At 47.4% G+C, this 22851-nt stretch overlaps 1 protein-coding gene; it reads right to left on the bottom strand.

Moving 5' to 3' along the window:
* The window catches only part of LOC101359063 (zinc finger protein 501), a 68170-nt gene that overhangs the window by 21895 nt on the left and 23424 nt on the right, over nucleotides 1-22851 (bottom strand).

Here is a 22851-nt window from a genome sequence, read left to right as displayed (position 1 = left end):
AGAAGGCGAGCCAGGTCCCATTTCCCTCCAAGCCCGGAGATCCCATCAAAGACCACCGTGACCCGGAAAACAGTGACTACCTCATCCCCTAAGGACACTTGAGATGGGGGCATTAGGTATGGAAAGAGTGCTGAGTAGGAGTCAGAATTGGCCATCTCGGCAAGGGACTAATATGTTCCATCTGCTTATAATTATTTTGTGAGCTCACAGCCCCTGATTAAGAACCTTGAATAATCCCCTAAATAGTTAGAATAAAAGACTAACTCCCAGTGTAGGCCCACACAAACTGACCGCAACTAGCAACATCTATAATTCGGCTATGATAACACATTCTCCTCTACATAACCGAGTTCCCACTGGCGCCCTGAAATCGCTTTCCTGGTCCTGATCCTGAATCTTTTTTCCAGGATTTGTCCCTCTGGAATATTCTCTTTCCCCTTTATCCTCTCCCCATTTTAGCCATCCAAGTCATAGTGTTTCTTCAAAGCCCAGGGCCGGTCCTCATTTGACCACTTCGCCTATTGCCTTCATTAGTCTTTACACTCCATTATTACCCATTCTGAGCAATTCTAGCTCTAGCTGCCCCCTATTTACTGATCCCTTTAATATAACACACACGTATCCACTTTCAATAGGTAATCAGGGAGATATGTTAATTCTACCCAAGGGCAATTGTGAAGGACCTGACTCATGTTTATACAACTCTATCCAGGCATATGGAGCTCTTATTTACCATTATATTCCAGTGTTTACACACTGCCTGGCAGAGAAGACATTCAATAAATACTTGTTGAATTCATTAATCCAATGCAAAAATTAAAGTTCAAATTCTTTGCATTTTTGAGAAACTGAAGAATGCAAGTGCCATAGATTAAATCCAGAAAATAAGTTCTCTGTACACTTGAAAGAAAGGACCACCTAGCTAGCATATTCCCATCTCTTCACCTCACTCTGTACAACTGCTGTCTCCCTCAGTAGAATGTAAGCTTCATGAAGGAGGGACCTTGTCCGTCTTGTTCACACTGTATCTCCAGCACCTAAAACAGTGACTGACATTCTGACTCATAGCGACCCTATAGGACAGAGTAGAATTGCCCCATAGGATTTCCTAGATTGTGCTCTCTACAGAAGCAGATCACCAGGTCTTTTCTCCTATGGAGCTGCTGGGTGGGTTCAAACCGCCGACCTTTCAGATAGCACCCCAGCACATAACTGTTGCACCACCAGTGTTCCTCTGAGATAAATGTTACTTCATGTGAAATAAAAACTTCGGGTAAATCATATTTACCCCGCCAAAGATATTACATGAAGAATATGGCACAGAGATAATCTGTAGCTTTTCTATGCAAGATACAACTACTGGTATCATTCATAGTTAATTACTCACATCATTCTCCCTTTCTTTCTGACATTCTGTCCACATTTTAAAGACAAAACAGGCTTAGGTGATTAAACCAACATCACACTGTACATTAATGAGAAAGCCAGAACTTCCAACTCCAAACCCAGTGACGTTTGTGAGCTACAGCAGACCATTCCCCTCCCCTTCCCATCGTTTCAGCTTTCCTTGTCTAGGGCTTTTCCATTTTTCTTACACCATCTCTAAGGTGACCAGGTCAACATACACAAATTTCAGATACAATGATAACCATTTTACCAAAGATCTTATGGTAAACACTGCAAGTTGCCTATAAAATATCCATTCTCATCTTCCTTCCTAATCAAACCCCATTTTTGTTCAGGCTGGCACTGTGCCCATATTGAAACATGATTTCTCAAGCTCCTTTGAAGCTAGAGATGGCCATGTGACCCAGTTCTGGCCTGAGCAATATAAATGGAGCACTTCTGGATGGGGCTTACAGGAAAGCTGCTGTTTTCCTATTTAAAAAGAACAGATTCAGTTGGCAATTGCCTTCCTTCCTGGAACACAGTTATGAGGCTGGTGATTATATAATCCCAGTGAGATTATAACCACAGGCATAGAGGTTAGGATATAGAACACAATTTTAGGGAGACACAATTTCAACCCATAACAACTGGAAGCTCAGTTTTTTGTCAAAGCAGGTTACATGCAGAGCACACTGTTAGCACTATATATTGTTCTAAGTGAGATACATACCCTTAGTAACTCAGCTCTTCCCCTCAAGGAGAGAACACAGAATACACAGTCAGTGCAAGACTAAGAAGACTTTTTGAGGCCTTAAGCATTGAAAGATAGGGTGCCACCCCGAACCTCTATACACAATTAGAAAATAATAATAAGGGCAAAGTTCTGGGGACCATGGTTTCAGGGGACATCTAGGTCAATCGGCATAACAAGGTTTATTAAGAGAATGTTCTGCATCCCACTTTGGTGAGTGGTGTCTGGGGTCTTAAAAGCTAGTGAGAAGCCATCTAAGATGCATCAATTTGTCCCAACCCACCTGGAGCAAAGGAGAATGAAGAACACCAAAGACACAAGGAAAAGTATTAGCCCAAGAAACAGAAAGGGCCACATAAACCAGAGACTTCATCAGCCTGAGGCCAGAAGAACTAGATGGTGCCTGGCTACCACCAATGACTGCCCTGACAGGGAACACAACAGAGTCCCTGACAGAGCAGGAGAAAAGTGGGGCGCAGAACTCAAATTCTAGTAAAAAGACCAGACTTAATGGTCTGACTGAGACTGGAGGAACCCCGGAAGACATGGCCCCTAGACTCTGTTAGCCCAAAAGTAAAACAATTCCCGAGGCCCACTCTTCAGACAAAGATTAGACGAGTATGGGACATAAAATGATACTTGTGAAGAGTGTGCTTCTTAGCTCAACTAGATACATGAGACTAAATGGGCAGCTTCTGTCTGTAGGCAAGATGAGAAGGCAGAGAGGGTCAGGAGCTGGTTGCATGGACACGGGAAATCCAGGGTGGAAAGAAGGGAGTGTGCTGTCACAGTATAGGGAGAGCAACTAAGGTCACATAACAATGTATGTAGAAATGTTTGTATAAGAGACTAACCTGAATTGTAAACTTTCACTTAAAGCACAACAATAAAAAAGAATACTAACGGGGTAAGGGGGGTGCAAAAGGGAATTCATTGCTCAGGGGACACTGAGCTTCTGTTAAGAATGACAGAAGAAATTAGAAATGAATAATGGTGATGATTGAAAAACATGACAAACATTATTAATGTCACCGAATTATACACGTGAAGAGTGTTGAAATGGCAAATGTTTTGTCATATATGTATTTACAAGACACACACAAAATACTAACTGGGTTTTGCACACTGCCTTATGGTTTATAAAAAACTTTCACTTCTAAAAATAAAATAATAACCATAAGTTTAAAGAATTCAGTCAAGTTCTGAATTTTCTCCTGATAACTGCTTGAATGCGTTTTTTTGAAATATGAAATTCTTTTAAATTTTTTTCTTTTTCTTTGGGCTCCTGCTTGGTTGATAAATAAAAACATGCTTGATCTAGGTTTTGGACCATTCAGCACTGTACAACACACAGATAAGAATGTGCTCAAAGCACTGAGATGGCCCCTTCTGACTCCGACCCAGCACCCTGTCCAGCAAGTAATTCTTGATAACTCAGCATTCTTCCCAAGAAAGTTGTAAAAACGAGACACTACACAGAGATCTATGTCCCTTCTCTACAATAGATAGAAATGCATCTAGTTTTCCTCCCACCAGCAGGTTATGAAAAGAAAACAGCACAGAGGTGTAAGTTTATCTCTGAAAAATAAACAGCTGTTCCATTCCCAGAGATCACCTTTCAGCCAAATAGACAGGCTTATAAATAATAACACCCGTTAGGAAAATGCTCCTTAGAACAATCATCTATGTGAGACCAAAAGGACAACATATGACCAAAAGCAAGGATGAGAAGGCAGGAAAACCAGACAAATGGAAGTGGGGAACTCAGGGTGGTAATGGAGAGAGTGCTGATACATTGAAGGGAGGGCAACCTAAGTCATGGAACAATTTGTATATAAACTATTGAATGGGAAACTAATCTATTCTGTAAAACCTTTACCTAAAGCACAACAAAATAAATAAATAAATAGCTGTTACCTCACTTTTCTTCCCACTTCAGGGTATATGTAGTGTGCTCACTGCCCAGCACTGTATTACGACTTCTCTCCATGAACTGCAACTGTTGGTAACTCAGCTTACCTTCCAGGAAAATGATATGAAGTGTGCAATACAGGTATGTATGTTGCATGGCAGCTGAGTACATGAAATACACAATACACATGCACAGAATTGCATGTTGCTTCTCTAGTGCAGGGATTGGCAATGTATAGCTGTGGATCAGACCTGGCCCACTGCCTCTTTTTGGAAAATAAAGTTTCATTGGAACGCGGCCATGCTTATTTGTTTACTTATTGTCTATACCTGCTTTCACACTACAATGTCAGAGTTGACTAGTTGACAGAGATCTTATGGTTCACAAAGCCTAAAATATTTACTATCTGGCTTATCACAGAATTCCAACCCCTGCTCTAGTGAAATCTCATGCTTGGTAAAGTAGAGGGTCAGAGAAAACAAGGAAGACCCTCGCCAAGATGGATTGACACAGTGGTTGCAACAGTGGGCTCAAGCATAACAACGATTGTGAGGATGGCACAGAACCGGGCAGTGTTTTGTTCTGTTGTACACAGGGTCACTATGAGTTGGAACCGACTCTACAGCACCTAACAACAACAGCAAAGAGGTAAAATGTTAACAAATGCCGGCGTAAAGTTTAGTGTGTGCCAGGCACTGTTCTAAATGCTTGATTCATTAATCCTCACAACCCTTTGAGGTAGATATTATTTCCATATGAAGACGTTGAAGCTCAGAGAGGTTAATTTGCCTAAGGTCAAACAACTAGTAAGTGGTAGAGCCTGGATAGAAACCCCAGCAGTGTGGCTCCAGAGTCTGCCCTTAACCACTGTGCTGTAAAGAGGACTTGTGATTTAAGGGCAAGGGAGAGGGAGAGGGTAAGGAATCCGTCCGGTTTGCAGCTTGTGACAGGATGGATGAGGGTGCCATTAACTGAGACAAGAACATAAAAGGAATGGGTTTTTTGGGGGAAGATAATCAGCTTAGCTCTGAACACATTTAGTGATGGCACTTTCCAGAAGGCATTGGCTAGATGTCTTTGGGGCTAAGGAAAAGGTTGATCAGATGTCAGATTTGGAAGTCATAATTAATAGGTGATGGTTATAACCAGGAGAGTGAATGAAATCTTTAGGGCAGAGATCACAAATTAGAGGCTCATGGGTTGGATCAGACTCATAGATGTGATGTGGCCTGCACAGTTTTTTTTTTTTAATTGAGTTAGTTTCCAACTTTTCATTATGAGATGCTATATACAAATCTAATGGACCCCTGGGTGGCACAAATGGTTAAGGTTTGACTGCCCAAAAGTTGGCAGTTCAAACCCACCCAGAGGTGACTCAGAATAAAGGCCTGGCAATCTGATTCTGAAACATCAGCCTTGAGAACCCTATGGAACAGTTCTACTTCACACACATGGGGTTGCCATGAGTCAGAATCAACTCGACATCAACTAAACAGCAATATATACAAATCTACATTTGTGGTGTTTCTTTAGAAGCTGGAAGATCTGGCAATATTTGGCTCACATTGCCTCAGGGCATTTGTGTGCCAGATGAAGCAACACGCGCCCCCTTTCAATGGGCATGCACTCCAGTTCATCTCAATCCTCACCACTCCCTCGTGTTCTATATACAGCCCTGCTTGTTTTGTTCCTTTAAAGTAGCTGCCTGGTCCCCTAAGGTACTGAGTTTTTAGCCTCTCACTAGTGAGATCCTATACAGAGTGAGAAAAAAAAAAGCGAGTTAAGAATGCATCCTAGGGGTACTGTGATGCCAGTGCATGGGAGTCAACAAAGCAGTTTTGGGGAATACCATGGTGTATATACTGCAGAAGGGTCAAGTAATGGGAGGACTGAAAAGTGACCTTTAGACTTGATAATTAAGCAGGCACTGGCAACCTTCTAATAGTTTCTTTCGAGTGGCTGGAGCTACAGACAGTTTGCAGTTGGTTGAGGGATGCCTGAAAGAGAAGTACAAACTATTCTTTCCAAAGGGTGGGGAAGAGATGAGGCCCTAGCTTGAGAGGAACAAGTGTCAAGGGAGGGTTGTTTTAGAATGGGTGAGATTTGAGCATGCTTATAGGCAGCCAGGAAGGAGGAGAGAGTGAGTGACTGGCAATACAGGAGGGAGAAAAAGTAGATCATTACTGGAGTTTTCTGAGAAATCTGGAGAGATGGGATCCACAGCTCAAGTGGGAGATTTGGCTTTGAACGGAAATAGACACCTACTCCTTTGAGAATTTTCCTCAATCAGCACCTCTTCCCAGAAGCTTCATTCTCCCCCCACAGCTTACTCTGCATGGGCCACAGAATTCTCACCATGTCACCCTGGAGGGAACACAACTGAAAGAATAGACAGCCATTGCTGGTAGCAGCTTGAAAAGCTAAGTGGGGAGAATTGATGGGAAAGTTTCCCATTGTTTTCTTGTATCCTTCCCAACATTTGTCCAAATATTCAGGAATTTTAGAGTCACCGTAATTTCCTCCCCTGGGTGGATCCCCCCACCCCACTCAGCCTTCCTCATCCCATTCGTCTCTGGTAGCAGCAGTAGTGTCAGCTCCCCCAATCTCCTGTCCCTTTGCTCCTGACTCCCAGTGGGACTAGGAACCAAAGCAAGCCTTGGCAGTGGAAAAGAAGACAAGACCCAGATCTGCTGTTCTCTGAGGCTGTCTGCCTAGCGGGCTGATTGGTGCATCTTATACACAAAGGGTCCTGTCATCCTTGAGCCAGGTTTTTGTTTTTAATTTTTTCTAGAAGTCATAGAAAATGAGGGCTGGAAGGAACTTGAGAGAGAACCTAGTCCAGCAGTGATCTGCAGAGGTGCCTCTGGGATAACCTGGAGGGCTGTCAGGCACCTCAGCAGGTAGATTCTAGGCCCCTGGCTCATGCTTTCACCAGAGCAACTCTCGATTTTATATACTAAAATTTATGAAAGAGTGCTAGATTTATAAATTTAAAAAAAGGTGGGGGAGGCTTCTGCTAAGCAAAGTTTTGGTGGACAACGAGTGGCTTCAGTCATAAGCTCTTTTAGAAATTGAGATTCAGGGCCTAGCATCTGATGAAGGGCCTTGGTTATCTGGGCCTAGAGCCCTGGGGGCCCCTGGCCAGCCATTTCTCCTTGTCAGCAACAGTTTCTGATGCCTTTTTCCTTAGATGACCACTCCTTGCCAGTCCAGGGGCCACTGAAGTTCAGGTTTTGCAGGGAAGGTCCTCACCAGAGTGAGGGTTATGGTGACAGTCATGGCAATGAGGGAGCCCATTTCATCGAGGCAGGTCCTGGGAGAGTGAAGCAGGAAGAGGACAACAGGGATGCCTGGGACCAAGTGAAGACCCAGGCCAGGATGGCAGGGGGTAGGAGGAGTGGGTGGGGGTAATCTCCAGACCGGTCTCAATAGGCCAGGGTAGCATTTGAGCTACAGGAGGTGAACTGTGGGCTGGGACCCCCTAAGGTACAACACAAATCTGTGCACTCTCTGTTGTTCAGACACCAGCGAGAACTTGCCCTGTGCAAATTCCAGACCTTTTAAATAAACTTTGAAGGCCTCAGCCTAGGCTTTCCAGACCCTACTTGATTTGACTCCGCTCTCAGCTTCATCTCCCACTGCTCCCCAAGTGACATTGCCAGTCCTCTTCCAACACACTCTGGCTTTCCACCTTTGGGTCTTTGCTCTTCCTGCTGCCTTTACTGGAAAGTCTGACCTCCAAGCTCTCTGTACACTATGAAACCCCAGCTCTTTTCAAGACCTAGCCCAAATGCCAACTCCCATAAGCAATTGCTCTTGAGCTGTAGGGGGTCTTTCGCTCTCTAGCCTTCCCTTATTTCACTTTGACTTGTACTCTCTTTACATAACTGTCAACCCACTTGATTTTGAGTTCCTGGGGGACAGGTCAAGTCTTAGCTAGCTAATACCCTTTGTTAACCTGGGACCAAACTTGAGAGCGGGCCTTGCCCTCCCTCCCATCCTCACCACTCCCTGGGGAAAAGAGGACAAGTGTTCCTGACCCTCTAATGAGAGCTGGATCTCCATCTTCTCTCCTTGATTTCACCACCCTCCATAGTCTCAGAGGCAGAGCTGCTCTTGGAAATTCCTTTTTCAAGCCCCATCCTCCCAGAGGATTTTCTGAGGCTGGTTGCCTGATGGCTGCCCCTACCTAACACTGAGGCAGGGGCAGACATGGGCAGAAACGGGTGGCAGGAAGCCTGAGGGCCTTGGTAAAGGGGCACAGCCACACGGTAGGGTCTTGAGAGGCACTGTGATTCTAAGGTTCACAGGAGGGAGGAGACCTGGGTTCTGGGCCCAGCTCCGCCATCTGTCTGCTGTGGAACATGGGCAGGTCACTTCATCACACCATGTCATTATTACTCTGAAATGAAGAGGGACCACCAACCTCGTCTCAGTCCCAGACTTTCTTAGCCATGGGAATTAAAGGCAATCCAGTACCCCCTCTCCTCTCCTCTGACCTGCACAGTAGTTCCTGTCATCTGTCCTCTGAGATTTGGCTTAGCTCCTTGAAGACCTGCCTGTCTTCAGGTCAGGGCTGGGCATGAGCCAGTGACAATAGCCCAGGGACTGAGCCTACAGTTTCCATCTCTACCTGGTGGCAGCAGCTTCTCACCTGGACCCCATTTGGCACCTGCTCTGAGAGCCTCAGAATGTGAAGCTGGCACTTGATGGGAATGACCTGGGTATGTCCCCGCCACCCCTGCCCTTCAGGGTTCCCTGCCTCTGCAGAGGCAGTGGGATCTTTGCTCACCCTCCATGCTGGGAAGGGTCTGCAGCCTTAGGGATTTCTGAGGTTCCTTCTACCTCTATCTACATAAGATGTTTCCTAGTTGACTGGACACAGTTGCAAACCAAATACATCTTCACAGTAATTCTGAGAACTCATTTTCTGCATTGTCCTTGGGCTCAGGAGGATACCCTACATTTGGGAGTGTTTTCAAATTCTGAGGCTCATCAAGTCTGAACAGATTGAGTGGGTGAGGGACTTTCTTCAAAGAATGTGTGTGCCTGACTTCAGTAATGATGGGAAAGAGAATGAGAGGTCATGAGAGTTTGTTCTGACGCATGAATGAGAGAAAAGTTTTAAAGTGAAAATAGAAATTAGAGAGAAATGGAAAGAATGACAAAGCTGAGGAAGGGAAAATGAGGAGGAAAGCAGAAGAGGAGAGTATAGGGGTGGGAAAGAATGCATGAGAGAAGGAATGAGAAAACAGGAAGGAAAAAACCCCAGAAGGGAAGCTGATCTGTTCCATTGCCACCGCCTCCAGGCACAGCCTCCCTTTCCAAGCAAGCTCACCTTTAGCAGAAATATGAAAATTTTCCCCAGTCTGTACATCTCAAATTCCCCGTGCTATAGGACAGCCTCCTGATTTCCAGGGGGCTATTTCAGAATTGAGCAGCACTCATGAAGGCTGCCCAGCTCTTTGTGGTACAGCCTGGCTCAGAAACAGAAGAACATGGATGAGGAGAGGTGTGAGCAGTCCCCAGAATGTGGCCTGTTCCCTGCCCTCAATCAGGAGGGCTTTATAACCCACCAGAGCCTCACGCTGGTGAAAAGGAACCTTCCCATCCTTTCAGTGGATGCTGAGCCTTGCTGCCACGCCTCTCTGGTCGCCCTCCCTTCCTGGCTGCCTCCTGGCTTTTTCTGCAGCTACATCAAACGAAAAACCAAACCAGCTGCGAGCAAACTGGTTCCCACTCACGGTGACCCCATGTGTATCAGAGTAGAACTGTGCACCATAGGGTTTTCAATGATCTTTCAGTAGTAGTTTGTCAGGCCTTTCTTCTGAGGTGCCTCTGGGTGAACTTGAGCCACCAACCTTTCAGTTAGCAGCCAAGCACTTAGTGATTTGTGCCACCCAGGGACTCGGCAGCCACATTAGGAATGTAGGTATGCTTTAGACATGTCATGAATGTCATGAATGTCTAGAGTATGTTTGTATCACTTGAGGATGTTTTCCCTCTCCATCATAAGAAATAGGTGACTTTCTATTTTCTGTATCTTTTGTTAGATTAGGAGGCCAAATCTGAGTTTGAGGAATTGGTTCCAGAGCAGAAAGTATCAGAGGATACCCAGAACGACCTCCAGAGAACTTCAGCATAACAATCCCCAAGAGTGCAGGACTGGAGGATTCAGAAATTGGAATAACAGTTTGAAAATTTATCATGTAAAGCCTGCAAAGGAGCTGTTGAGGACACAGAGCAGAAATTTAAAGCCAGCAGAAATCAAGGATGCAAAAATCACCCCAGGGAAGAAAAGCCAGAAGTGTAAGGGATTTGAGAACTGCTTTAATCTAGGCTCAGAAAGCATTTCACACCTGAGAATCCAAAGGGAGCAGCACGTGAGAGGCCTCCCAGTGCTGCCCTCAGGCAGCCAGGTTTAGAGACACCGCAGGAGGTGGGGGGCATGCTGAGAGGCAGCAGGGTGGCTGGAGGGACCCAGAGAGAGCAGAAGGGAGAAGTTTTCCAGATGTGCTCCCCTCACAGATGGAAGCACCCTTGACAGGGAAAGAGGACCAAAAATCTACCTAGGAGAGAAACCTTTATCTATTAGGAGTGTGGAAAAGCCTCTGGCCAGAGTGCAGACCTCACGCTGCACCAGAGAATCCACACCGGGGAGAGACTTTTCCTATGCAATGAGTTTGGAAAAGGCTTCAGTCAGAGGTCCCACCTCATCTGACATCAGGGATCCACACTGGTGAGAAACCCTGAGTGCCAAAAATGTGGGCAGATCTTCAGCCAGATCTCAAATCTTAGTGTTCATCAGAGCACCCACACTGGGGAGAAAACTTTTGAATGTGGTGAGTGTGGCAGAGCCTTCAGTTGGAGCTCCGGCCTCACTGTCCATCAGAAGATCCACACAGGGGAGAAGCCCTTTGAGTGTAATGAGTGTGCAAAGCCTTCAGTTGTAGCTCGTTCCTTATTATGCATCAGAGAATCCACACTGGGGAGAAACCCTATCAGTGTAGTGAGTGTGGAAGAGCCTTTGAACAGAGCTCCCATCTTTTTCTCCATCAGGCAACTCATGCCTGGAAGAAACCCCAGTTAGCTCCCTGGGTTAGTGCCCCACGTTAATGAGGCAGTTTAGTGCTCATCCTGTTCCACGTTCCATGTTCGTATGCTTGCCTTACCCAGGGTGACATCTCAGAAATACTAGGAAGTGAGTGAGAGTGTATGGACTATTCTCCACTGCTGGAAATCCAGATACACATACTCACTTCTGATTGTAAGTTGCTTTATCCGCTTGTCTTTGTTTTATATGTGTGTCTCCAGTCAGATTTTATGCAAGGTCCTCCCTCCATTTTGACAGGAAACTGAGAAGCTCTTCATTTCTACAATGCTGAGTAAATTTAAACTCATTAGGAAATTCTATGTATCAAGTAATTTTTAACTTAAGACTCTTGTAAGATCCCACCTGCTTTGAAGATTTGTGACTTGTCAGATGTAGAGCGTTGGGGAGCTTAGAAGGCTCACTCTGAGCAGTAGTGAAATTTAGAATGTCATATCTTCTTCAAATCTTAGCTGAATTTGGAAATGACCCAAGCAGAGAAGGATACAGAATCATGAGTCATGACAGAATGCTGAATTAAAGGGACCTTAACAGATCTGAACTCTGAATTGCAGTTAAGGTGAAACATAAAATCCTGTCCACTGGGTTAAGGAGTCTGAGTCTCCCAGAATTTCAAACCCCTGAACATTAGACACCGCTAGAGGGGTGTTTTCAAAAGCATCTTCTCCATCTCCAGTCACTGAGATGCTAGGGCTGAGGTCCTGGTCTTAGAGCCCATCCCCTCCCCTCTAGACCATATGGGTTGACTTTTCCTTAAAAAGAATACAGATATATAGATGTGTGTGTGTAAAAAAAAAAAATAATCTGAGTCATCTGCCACTTATACAAGAAGAGATTACCTTTAAACTGAGGCCCTGTTTATGTGGCATGCTACCCCTTGAATCAAGTACAGTTGCCAAGAGGATAGGGTACAGGTAACCCTCCTGGTTATGAACATCTGACTTACAGACAATTCAACTTAAGAACGGACTTCCATAAAGTCTACTGTTTTAAAAACTTGAGTTAAATACAATGGTTCATAATAATGAACACATGCACTACTTTGTGATGCTCATGAAAACATTTCCTGGTTTGGAAGTGTTTCTTGAGTGTTTTATACGCATACTCATTGCCCATTGCCGTCAAGTCGATTCCAACTCATAGCACCCCTATAGGACAGAGTAGAACTGCCCTATAGGGTTTCCAAGGAGTGGCTGGTGGATTTGAAGTGCTGACCTTTGGGTTAGCAGCCGAGCTCTTAACCACTGCGCAGCCAGGGCTCCTTTATATGCATGGAAAGGTAAAATATATACTGTATACTAAGACAAACATTTGATCGATGCTAAATAAGAACCATATGTACCTGTTCCAATTTACCTACAAATTCGACTTGAAGACAGACTTAGAACAGATCTCGTTTGTAACCCAGGGACTGCCTGTAATGAAATTGGCCAGACCAGGAGCATATCCTTCCCCTGTGTACATGATGCAGAGGCTGTCAGCAGAAGGGAAATGGGCAAGCGTGCTGGGCAGACAAACACAATCGCTAGCACAATCTCTACTACAGACAGGCAGGGATTGCAGTATCAACTCAGCAACTACCTTGGGCCTTGCTGGTTTGGATAAGGCTTACTTCTAACAGTCTACAAGGGAATTTAGGAGAGGTTTGTTAAAAGATAATTTTAAAAAAAAAAGTTAAAATCATGTCTCATACAAGTATAAAATGAAGATGAGTTATAAAGATTTTGCTTAACTCATTAACGAGGGAACTGGTAAGATGTTATATAAGCTGTTCAAAGGAGAAGTCAAAGGACAAATTTATATGGATCTGACTTCCACACCCTGCGTCTTGTTGTCAGTTGCCATCAAGTCGATTCCAACTCACGGCAACCCCATGTGTTACAGAGTAGAACTGTGCTATATAGGGTTTTCTTGGCTACAGTCTTAAGGGAAGCAGATCACCAGGGCTTTTCTTCCATGGTACTGCTGGGTGGGTTCAGACTGCCAACCTTTAGGTTAGTAGGTAAATGCAGACCGTTTGCACCACTCTACCTCTTACCAATGTGAATTATTACCAAGGGCACAGGTTAGGGGACTGGCTTGGAGGAGCGGGTATTAGTTTCTTTAACCATGCTCAGCTAAGTTCCCAGCTATTGGTATGTCCTCTCTCCTTAACTGCTCTCCCCAACTCCTGCCCCACATTGCTTAAAGAATGGGCACCACAGGCATGGCGGGGGCGGTGACCATCTGGAGCAACACAAAGAGGTGGGAGGCCAGCGTGATGGTCTGGGTAGCACAGATGGGAATGGGAGAGGTAGCCATGGGGAGAAAGGAGGGAGGTGACCTGCATGTCCATCCACCCAGGACATGATCATTAGCTGGGTATGCAGAGCAAGGGAGGGAAGGAGAGACGGACAGTTCTAAAGATCTTATCCCAGGTGTCTAGAACATTGCCAGCGTTGACCCAGAGGGAGAAGGGACACACAGAGGAGGGAGGGGTGGATCAGGATGGGGCAGGTGTTGGGAATGTTAACTCTATGGTGTCCTGGGAATTCTTTCCTGTGGAGCACCTCAGCGGGCCATGGAGATGTCAGATTGAAAGGGCTGGAGATATGGAATTGGGCAGAATCCCCGAAGATGGAAGTGTAGGGTATCAGTGAGAGTCACAAGGGAGAGTGTGTGTTGTGGGTACCGCTCATTTCATTCAGACATGGGGCATGGTTGCACATGAGCATTTGCCCCTCCTTTCAGGGATCCCCCAAGACATCCCACCTCTGTTCAGCAGCTTAGTTAGGGCTTCAGGGGCCCTCCACAAAACAGGAACACCCAGAAGTTTTGACTGCTGTCTTGCCTGGCACTCACCACCCCCTTGCCAGACTCTGCAGTTGCTCTGCCTGGGTTTGAATCCCTTTTCCATTGCTTACCACTTACCCATGGGCAATCACCTACCTCTCTGCCTCAGTGGATATCCCCCTCTGTAAAATGGTATTAACTATCTACCTCAGGCCTCACACAGAGGAACAGCAGAGGGAGGGATGAGGAGATGGGGCATTTCTTCTGTCTCTTGCCTCCCAGCTTTGGCACCTCAGTTCCGGCAGTGCCTCATCTCTCTGGAACTACAGCTCCTGCCAGGCCCCCAACTGATACCACTGAGAGCGAGACAACTGGGCGCCCTGGACTGTGTGTTTGTTTACTAGATCAGGCCACACAGGCATTTTAAGCTAAACACTGCTTCATGACAGTGGGAGCACAGGCATTCTCTTTATTTGTAAAACTTTCACTTTACAAAAGGAGCCTGTGCTAGGAAGGGTTTTGGACTCACCGGAACCCTACAACTCATGCAGCATGAACATGACCAAGCAACCAGCGTGCCATGGTCACACTAGTACCAGCAGCCCAGTACTGTGGGCAGGACTTTGGCTTCAGTTTGCAGCACCCACACACCAGGGCTTTTGACCCGAACCCTCCCACCTCCCCACGTTCATGTCAGGCCTGCCACTCCTTCCCATTGTCATTGAGTCGATTCTGACTCACAGCAACCTTACAGGACAGAGTAGAACTGCCCCATAGGGTTTCCAAGGCTGTAATCTTTATGGAAGCAGACTGCCACATCTTTCTCCCAGAGACTGGTGGGTTCAAATGACCAACCTTTCGGTTAGCATTTGAGTGCTTAACCACTGTGCCACCGGGGCTCCTTCTTCCACTCCTAGTGACCCCATAGCCAGTCTCCCCTCACTGGGACCCACCTAGACTCACTCCTGGGCATTTGCTTATTCTAGTTCCCTCCCTAAGCTGCCCAGTGCCACCCCATCCTCCCAGAGACGACCCAGTGAGGCCTTGGCCAGTGTCCCCCTCTATGCCAATCCCACTTTCTCTGCACACACCTCGGCACTTCTTCACTTTGTGTCTCCTAAATGTCCTTCCGTCATTTGTGTGTCTCTGTGTATGCATCTTGTCTCTCCAAAGACACTGGGAGAATCTCACCAGCACCTGCCTTAGCCCTGTTGGTGGCTCCTGGCACAGAGCCAGGTTGATGACCAAGGCTCAGCCTCCTATGACTTGAGCCAGCATTGGAACTGACACTCTGACCCCATCAACACTGGGCTCTCACCAGGGATGGCCACTGGCGCTTCTTGCGGGCACAAGTGGTCTGGTGGAAGATGAGATGGGAGCTTTGGCTGAAGGTCTTCCCACACTGTGCGCAGTGATAGGGCTTCTCGCCTGTGTGGGTCCACTGGTGCACCAGGAAGCGAGAGCTGCGGCTGAAGGTCTTGCCGCATTCGGGCATTGGTAGGGCTTCTCGCAAGTGCGGACACCGCGGTGGCTGGAGCCCTGATTGAAGGCCTTGCCGCAGGTGCCACAGATGTAGGGCTTCTCCCCAGTGTGGATCCTCTGGTGCCGGATCAGGTAGGAGCTGTGTGTGACAGCGTTCCCACACTCCCCGCACCCAAAAGGCTTCTCCCCCATGTGGATCCTCTGATGCATGATGAGCATGGAGCTCTGGCCGAAGGCCTTGCCACACTCAGTGCATGCGTAGAGATTCCTGCAGGGAGCGCTAGAACGAACTCTTCGTCCAGGCTCCCTACAGCTCAGGCCTCTCTCTCCTGGGAGGGGCTGCTTTTCTCCTGCTGGGGCCTGTCTGACGCCTGCTTGTCTGTCCTCACTCGCTTGTCTGTAGGCTGTTCTGAATGTACTGCTCCCCAGGGCCTTCCTTCTCTGGCTTCCCCAAATGTACAGCCCTCTGGAATCTCACTCTGGAGTCTTCCAGAGAATTCTCCTTTAGGATTCATTTGTTCCAGAATCAAATCCTCCTTTTCAACTTTGGTTTCTTCAATATCTGAACAAGACACAGAAGACAACAACAAACCATCTGTAACCAAAAGATACAAATAAAATCAGCTTTACATTTCTGGATGGAAAACATGAGATTATATAGGGATTTGAGGAAACTCAATAAAAGGCACTCCTCTTTAAAGAGGCAATAAAGCGCTGGGGCCAAGAGTGTGGTCTCTGGAGCCAGACTGCCTGAGGCCAAACCCTGCCTCTGCCACTGACAAGCAATTATGTGGCCTCTCTGTGCCTCAGCTTTCCTATCTATAAAATAGAGTAATAAAATAAAAAAACCAAGCCCATCGCCGTGGAGTTGATTCCAACTCATAACGACCCTGTAGGACAGAGTAGAACCGCTCCAAAGAGTTTCCAAGGAGTGCCTGATGGATTTGAACTGCCGACCTTTTGGTTAGCAGCCATAGCACTTAACCACTGCGCCACCAGGGTTTTACTAGTACCTATTTCATGGTGATGTGAATAAAATTAATGTGTATACAGTGTTCAGCTAGGTAAGTGTTGTTGTTAGCTGCTGTCGAGTCGGACTCCGACTCATGGCGCCCCCATGCACAACAGAATGAAATGCTGCCCAGTTCTCTGCCGTCCCCATGATCAGCTGCCAGCTGGACTGTTGTGATCCATAGGGTTTTCAATGGTTGATTTTCAAAAGTAGATCACCAGGCCTCTCTTCCTAAACCAGCTGCCATTGAGTCATTTCTGACTCATGGAGACTCATATGTATCAGAGTAGAACTGTGCTCCATAGGGTTTTTTTTTTTTTTAATTCTGGAAAAAATATACATAAAAAAAATTGCCATCCCAACAATTTCTTCATATACAGTTTACTGACATAGATTTATTACATTCTCCATAGAGTTTTTAATGGCTAATTTTTTGGAAGTAGATCACCAGGGCTTTCTTCTGAGGAGCCTTTGGATAGACTCAAAACTTCAACCTTTCAATTAGCAGCCCAGCACATTAACCAAGAGTGTTAACTATTTGTACCACCCAGGAATTCCAGGTAAGTCTTAGCTATTGTATAATTCTCCACTCAAGTTCTGTACCAACTGAGAAATAAGACATGGGGAGACCAAAATATCATGTAGAAAAGCCGGTATTGGTGAACGTGGCTGATACCTGCAGGCAAGTGGGGCTACCAACACTGAATCCCAGGATTGGATGGCAATAACCACCCAGTGATAGGCAGTGCTGGGCTGCCATGGGTTAGCTCCTGTAAAACCTACAGCAGGGAACAAAAGGGCAGAAGTCATGGTCTCTTTAGACAGGCTGGATGCTGAGGGGGAGAAGGGAGGACAGGACTTGCTTTCCAAAGCCCTTTCTTGCCCTGGGCAAGAGTGAGTGACAGGTCAGAGAGAGGCCACAAGTGTCACACCAGAGAGAGCTCCCTGAAATATCAGGAGTAGGGAAGCACAGTACTTAAACTCATAATTTTTCTACACTTTCACCATTATAATAGGTAAAGAAAATCGGAAAAAAGAAAGGGCAGTAAAGGAAAGCATGTATTCTGAGCAAGAGCCAGGGAGGGCACTGTTACCAGACACTCACGCAGGGAGCACAAGGCCTGCAGATGTAAAGACTGCCAAGCCAGCAGACAGACAGGGTTATCTTGGGACCGGCCCAGGCAGCAAGTAGGGTGATCAGAGAACCACAGGAAGCTGGCACTGGAAGGGGCTAGAATGTGACAATGGGGTCCTGGGAGTCAAGTAACTTGACCAAGTCCTCCCAGCTAGCTAGGGTGAGGTAGGACAAGAACTCACAACTCCTGAGAAAGAATTCAGGGATCCATCAGATAAAGTGGAAGAAGGGAGAACAAAGGAACCACCTGGAGGGAAGGGAAGTCAATTAGCCAACAAGTATTGAGGATTTGCTTGGTGGGTGACGGAGACAGGTGTGGGCCCCCAGATTCACAGTCAAGGAGCTTAGTCTAGGCAAGGAGACAAAGGGCAAGCACATGAAAACAGACAAACAGACACTGCAGAGGTGGGGAGAGACACATACGGGTCCCTTTCCATCCCCAAACTACAGTGAATAGAGCAGGAAAGGAGGAACATGCCCTAGGAGATTCAGGAGAAGCAGCTCAGGCTTTTGCTTCCAGGATGGCTGGAGAAGCTTGAGAAGAAACTATCTGGGTCCAAAGCGGAACTCGAGAGACTGTGAAAATGCTAAGGATGCTCCTTAGTACAGCCATCCAGATTCTTCCCTTTGGACATAGGAGACTTAGGAAAGGGAAGACTCAGGTCGAGCCCTGGGAAAGGGTGTTACCTGGTCAAACTCTTCTTGGCTAGAGTCTGCCCCAGCACAGCCCAGCCCTAGCCCTCCTGTTGGTCTTATTCCGATTTCCCCTCACCCCTTCTCAGCTGCCCTGAGCATTCTGATCTTACTCATGCTCCCCAACACACAGATTTACTGCTTCTGTGTCTTGCCTTTCATCCTTCTCATGGCCTAGCATGCCCACTCTTCATCCTTCTGCTCACCAAAACTGCTCATCCGTTGTCTGTCCATGCATCCATCCATCCGTCCACCAACCCCCTCCATCTGTCCATCCACCCACCTGTCCATCACTCATCCATCCATCCATCCACCCACGCCTCGTTCAAATCACTTCCTCCAGGGAGTCTCCCTCCGCCCCTGCCCCCTCCTCTCCTTGACCACCGTCTGCCCCCCAACACCACTTCTTTGGCAATGACCTCGTACGTCCTAGCAATTAGGTTTCTTTTTGTCATATGTCCATCTTATCTTCCCAACTAGGTTGTGAGTTTCTCCAGGGCAGCCACTGGGTCCTATTATGCCATGTGAATTCTTCACCTGGGGCTCATGTGCAGGCCGCTGTGAGGACACAAAGATGGGCTGGCACAGCCCCTGCCCTCAGATCTGTTCAGGGCGGCAGGGACAGAAGCAACGAAACATGCTTATGTTTCTGCCGCCCTTGGGACCCAGATATCACAGTATTAGTGCACATCCGGCATTTCTTGGGAAGGCTCTGAATGGCAACCGCTGGGTCCTATTATGCCCTTTACAATTCTTCACGTGGTACCCATTTCTGAGGGATAGAGGCCAAGGCCTGATGGAGAGCAGTCTTACCTAGTCTGGCTGAGGCCCCTCGCCTCTCCAGCAGCATTTCTCCAACAGTGGCCCTCAGGGCAGGGCCCAGACAGGCCCCAGGCAGCAGGTGGCCTTGGAGGGTTGAAGTCAGAGACCCAACCCTGCTCTCAAGGAGGTTTCCTTATCCTTGAGCTCATGCTGTTGTGACCATAATGAGTCTGAGACCTGGAAAGAAATGTCAGAAGTCCACAGCTGGGCTTGGGAGGGAAGCTAAAGAGAATCAAAGTTCTGGCCCTACCGTCTCCCCCTCACTTGGCTGGGGGGCAGTGGGGAGAGCCCATCATAAGTGCAAGGCAAACTTGCTGGAAGGTCTGGGGCTTGAAGGCAAAAAGGCATATACAGAACAGTCATCTCCAGGAGGGGAGGCTGGCTCCATCCAGCCCACACAAGCTTCCCTCCCAGAGAGTACCCTATCTCTTCCTGGAGGGTGAACCCAGCCTGGTTAATAATCACACTAATGCCACGTGACTGGATGGTCTACAGCCCTGTCCTGTCTCCAGTCTCCTTCAATGCACACCACCCTGTGAAGCTGGCAGGGCAGGAAATGATACCCCATTTGACAGGTGAGGAAATTGACTCAAAGTTTCATGACTTCTTTCAGATGACCCAACTAGTCACAGGCAGAGCAGGTCCTGAAAGGCCCCACACGGTGGGCTGGTGCTCAGCACCTGGACACTGAGTCAATAAGAGAAGAATGAGCCCAGTGCATCTCGCCAAGTTCAGGGCCCATGCCCCACCAGGGAACAAAGAATGGCTTGTGAGAGGACCAGAAGATGAGCCCCTATCCCTACCCTGGCCACTTCTGGTCCTTCTACCACCCTCTTTTAGGGCCAGCCCATCTCCCACCTCTCACCTGCAGCTGTGGCCCACCAAGTTCCGAGGAGAAATGCCTGCCCTTAGCCTTGGCCCTGGTGTTCCCAAGGCCAGAGCCATGGGCCTGGGGATCCTCCTCTTTCAGGCTCACAGGGCTTGTCCTTATTTACATGCATCTCATTCTCACTCCACCCCAAAAATCGGCAGAGAGGAAAGTCTGATGTGTTCCCGGTGGCGGCTTCCTTGGGCTGAGAGGGTGTCATCTGCTGTAGGATAGTAAATACTGTTAACCAGAGACATGACCCATCTCATCACACCAGCTCTTGAAGGAGGCAGGGCCAGCCTTGGGACCAGATGCCCTGTGAACACAGCTCATGATAGTGGGCACCCATCGCTCCAATGGCCCAGTGGTGCCCAGCAGGGTAGAAGGAAAGAGAGGTGCTCCAGCCCACCCCAGCCTCTGGAAGCCACCTGGCCCTCTGCTCTTGCCTCATGAAGACTTGGGCTGGGGTATTGAACTGGCCCATACTCTGCCAGAGACTCTAAGTTCCTGTGACAGCCCCTCAAGGCGTCTTCTGACTCCCTCTTCAGCACAGCGGCCCCTGAGACTGAATTCTAAACCGATTCCATCCTTATGATCTCCCTCCCTGACGTGTTGTCTGTCCCCTCATCAGCCAGGGCCTCTGCTTATTACTCTGTTAGCTTCCAGTAGGTTTAGTGTAACTCTCCAAGCATGGGTGATGGGGAATCCAGCCTAGCTCAACAGACTGAGCTCTGCTGAGCCTTTGCTGGCTTCTGTCTCAGCCCAGCTCAAGGACAGCCAGCAGGGGACAGGGATCTAGAGGAGGAAGTGTCACCTAGCAGCTCCTTACATTGACATCTAGGCCACGTGTAAGGCAGTCTCGGCTGGAACTGCACCCCAGCTTAAACTGTGAAAGCAAACATGTTTTCCCAGTCATGGAAAGCTTGGGTGTCTTATCCATGCCTCCCCTGTCCTCCAGCAAGAACATGGCAGGGCTGTGGCAGGCCTTTGCAGCCCGGTAGCTTTTTCATGGTTACAAAGCCATTTCATATCCCTCAATTCATCCCATCTTCATGCTGGGGAAGGGGGTCAAGAAGGGCCCACCTGACGGACGTTCTGAGAGGTTAGGGACTTGTCCTGGGTTGAGGTAAGGAGCAGTGCCAGCCTAGAATGCCCTCTTCCCCACGGCGAGGTTTGGGAAAATAATCTTGCAGCCAGAAACACCAACTGGTTCGTGCCCGCCCACCCAAAGCTAGAGAAACCAGCTGGGCAAGACAAGAGACACAGGGTCTTGTTAAAAGCCAGAGGCCTACGGGGAGATTTAAAGACCCTCTCGTCACCATGCAGCGCATACTTCTTCCTCCCTCTCCCCAGCGCCAAACCTCTAGCCCTTCCCCAGAGCTGAGCCCCTCCTGTTCCAGCCCACGTCACCGACTCCTTCACTTGTCCTCCTGCACCCTACCCCCTCCTTACCCATCCCCATTCCCGATTCTTCCCCTGCCTTACCTGGCCCCATCCCCAACACTATTCCCACGCCCATCACCAAGGGAGCCTCCTCCTTCCCCTCCCGGACCTCCCCTCCTTCCCCTCTGCCCGTACGCCCCGACTAGGTCCGAGGCTACAGCCCCTGCTCCTACATCTCTCTTTCATCTCCTCCCAAGTCCTCCCATCCCCGCCCTCGTTTTCCCCTCGCCGAATCGCGCTCACCGCCGGCGCGAGGAGGCGGCACCGCCCACCGGCCGAGCTAGGACCCCCACCCACGGCTGGGGCGGAAGAGCCTCGCTGCCCGCTTCTGGCCCGGCTGCTCTAGGAAGCCTGGAGGGTCTTTATCTTTGTAGTTCTCCTGCTAGGTTTCTTCAGCTGGACCCTGGGAGGAAAGGGCGGGAGGCAAGGCCAGGACCCAACTCGTTCCTTATTCCTAAATAATTTCATATGGACTAATCTCAAAGTAATAGAAGAAAGCATGAGAGAATGTATAATCTAGAAGAGGGGAAGTCTTTCATTCGACATTAAATGGAAAATATCCGAAAATTTACAAAGTAAACTAAAACGACTAACAATAAACTGGGGGAAATATTTGCAACACATCTGGCAGATAAGAAGGATCATTTCCTTACTACATAGAAAGCTTGTAGAAATCAATTTTTAACGGAAAAACTGCTAAAAAAGATGAGCAAGCAACAGAAAAACAAAATATACATGGCTTTTAAATACGGAATTAAGATACTCAGACTCACTCATAATTAAATGCAAATTAAAACATGAAAGGGCATTTTTATCAGATCAGAAAACACACACACAATATATACATATATATGTATATAGTATTATAAAGCATTCAGAGGAACAGGCGTTTTTATATACATACTGGGAACCACATTTGCAATTTTTACCAAAATATCCACTGCACCTACCCTTTGATTCAGCAACTTATCCTGCAGATAAACTCACACACATGCCAAGGGCAGTGTGCAGGGATGTTGACCACACAGTTGGTAATAGCAAAACATGAGAAAGAACCTTCATGATCACCAATAGGGGACTGACTCACTACGTGAATTATGGTACATCCATACCATAGAATATCATACAACTATGAAAAAAGAAAAAGAATGAGGTAGAACATATATGCTAATATGGAACCATCTCCAAGACACACTAAGTGAAAAAAGCAAGATGTATACAGTGTGTATTGTAATCTCCCCTTTGTGTCTAAAGAAGTGTTGGGGGCGGGGACATAAGATTATAAATGCACAGACTATCTCTGGAAGGAACGTCAAGAAATTTAACACTGGGGTGGGTAGGCTGTCTGGAGTGGGAGAGAGACTTAACTTTCCATTGTATACTTTTGTACCACTGAACTTTTTACACGGGTTGCATATATTCCTTGGCTTAATTCCTTCACCTGGAATTAGGTCCTTGGTA

Source organism: Trichechus manatus, unplaced genomic scaffold (assembly GCF_000243295.1).
Source record: "Trichechus manatus latirostris isolate Lorelei unplaced genomic scaffold, TriManLat1.0 scaffold00001, whole genome shotgun sequence".
Taxonomy (NCBI): Eukaryota; Metazoa; Chordata; class Mammalia; order Sirenia; family Trichechidae; genus Trichechus; species Trichechus manatus.
Note: the sequence above shows the minus strand (reverse complement) of the source record. Positions and strands in the feature narration are given on the sequence as shown.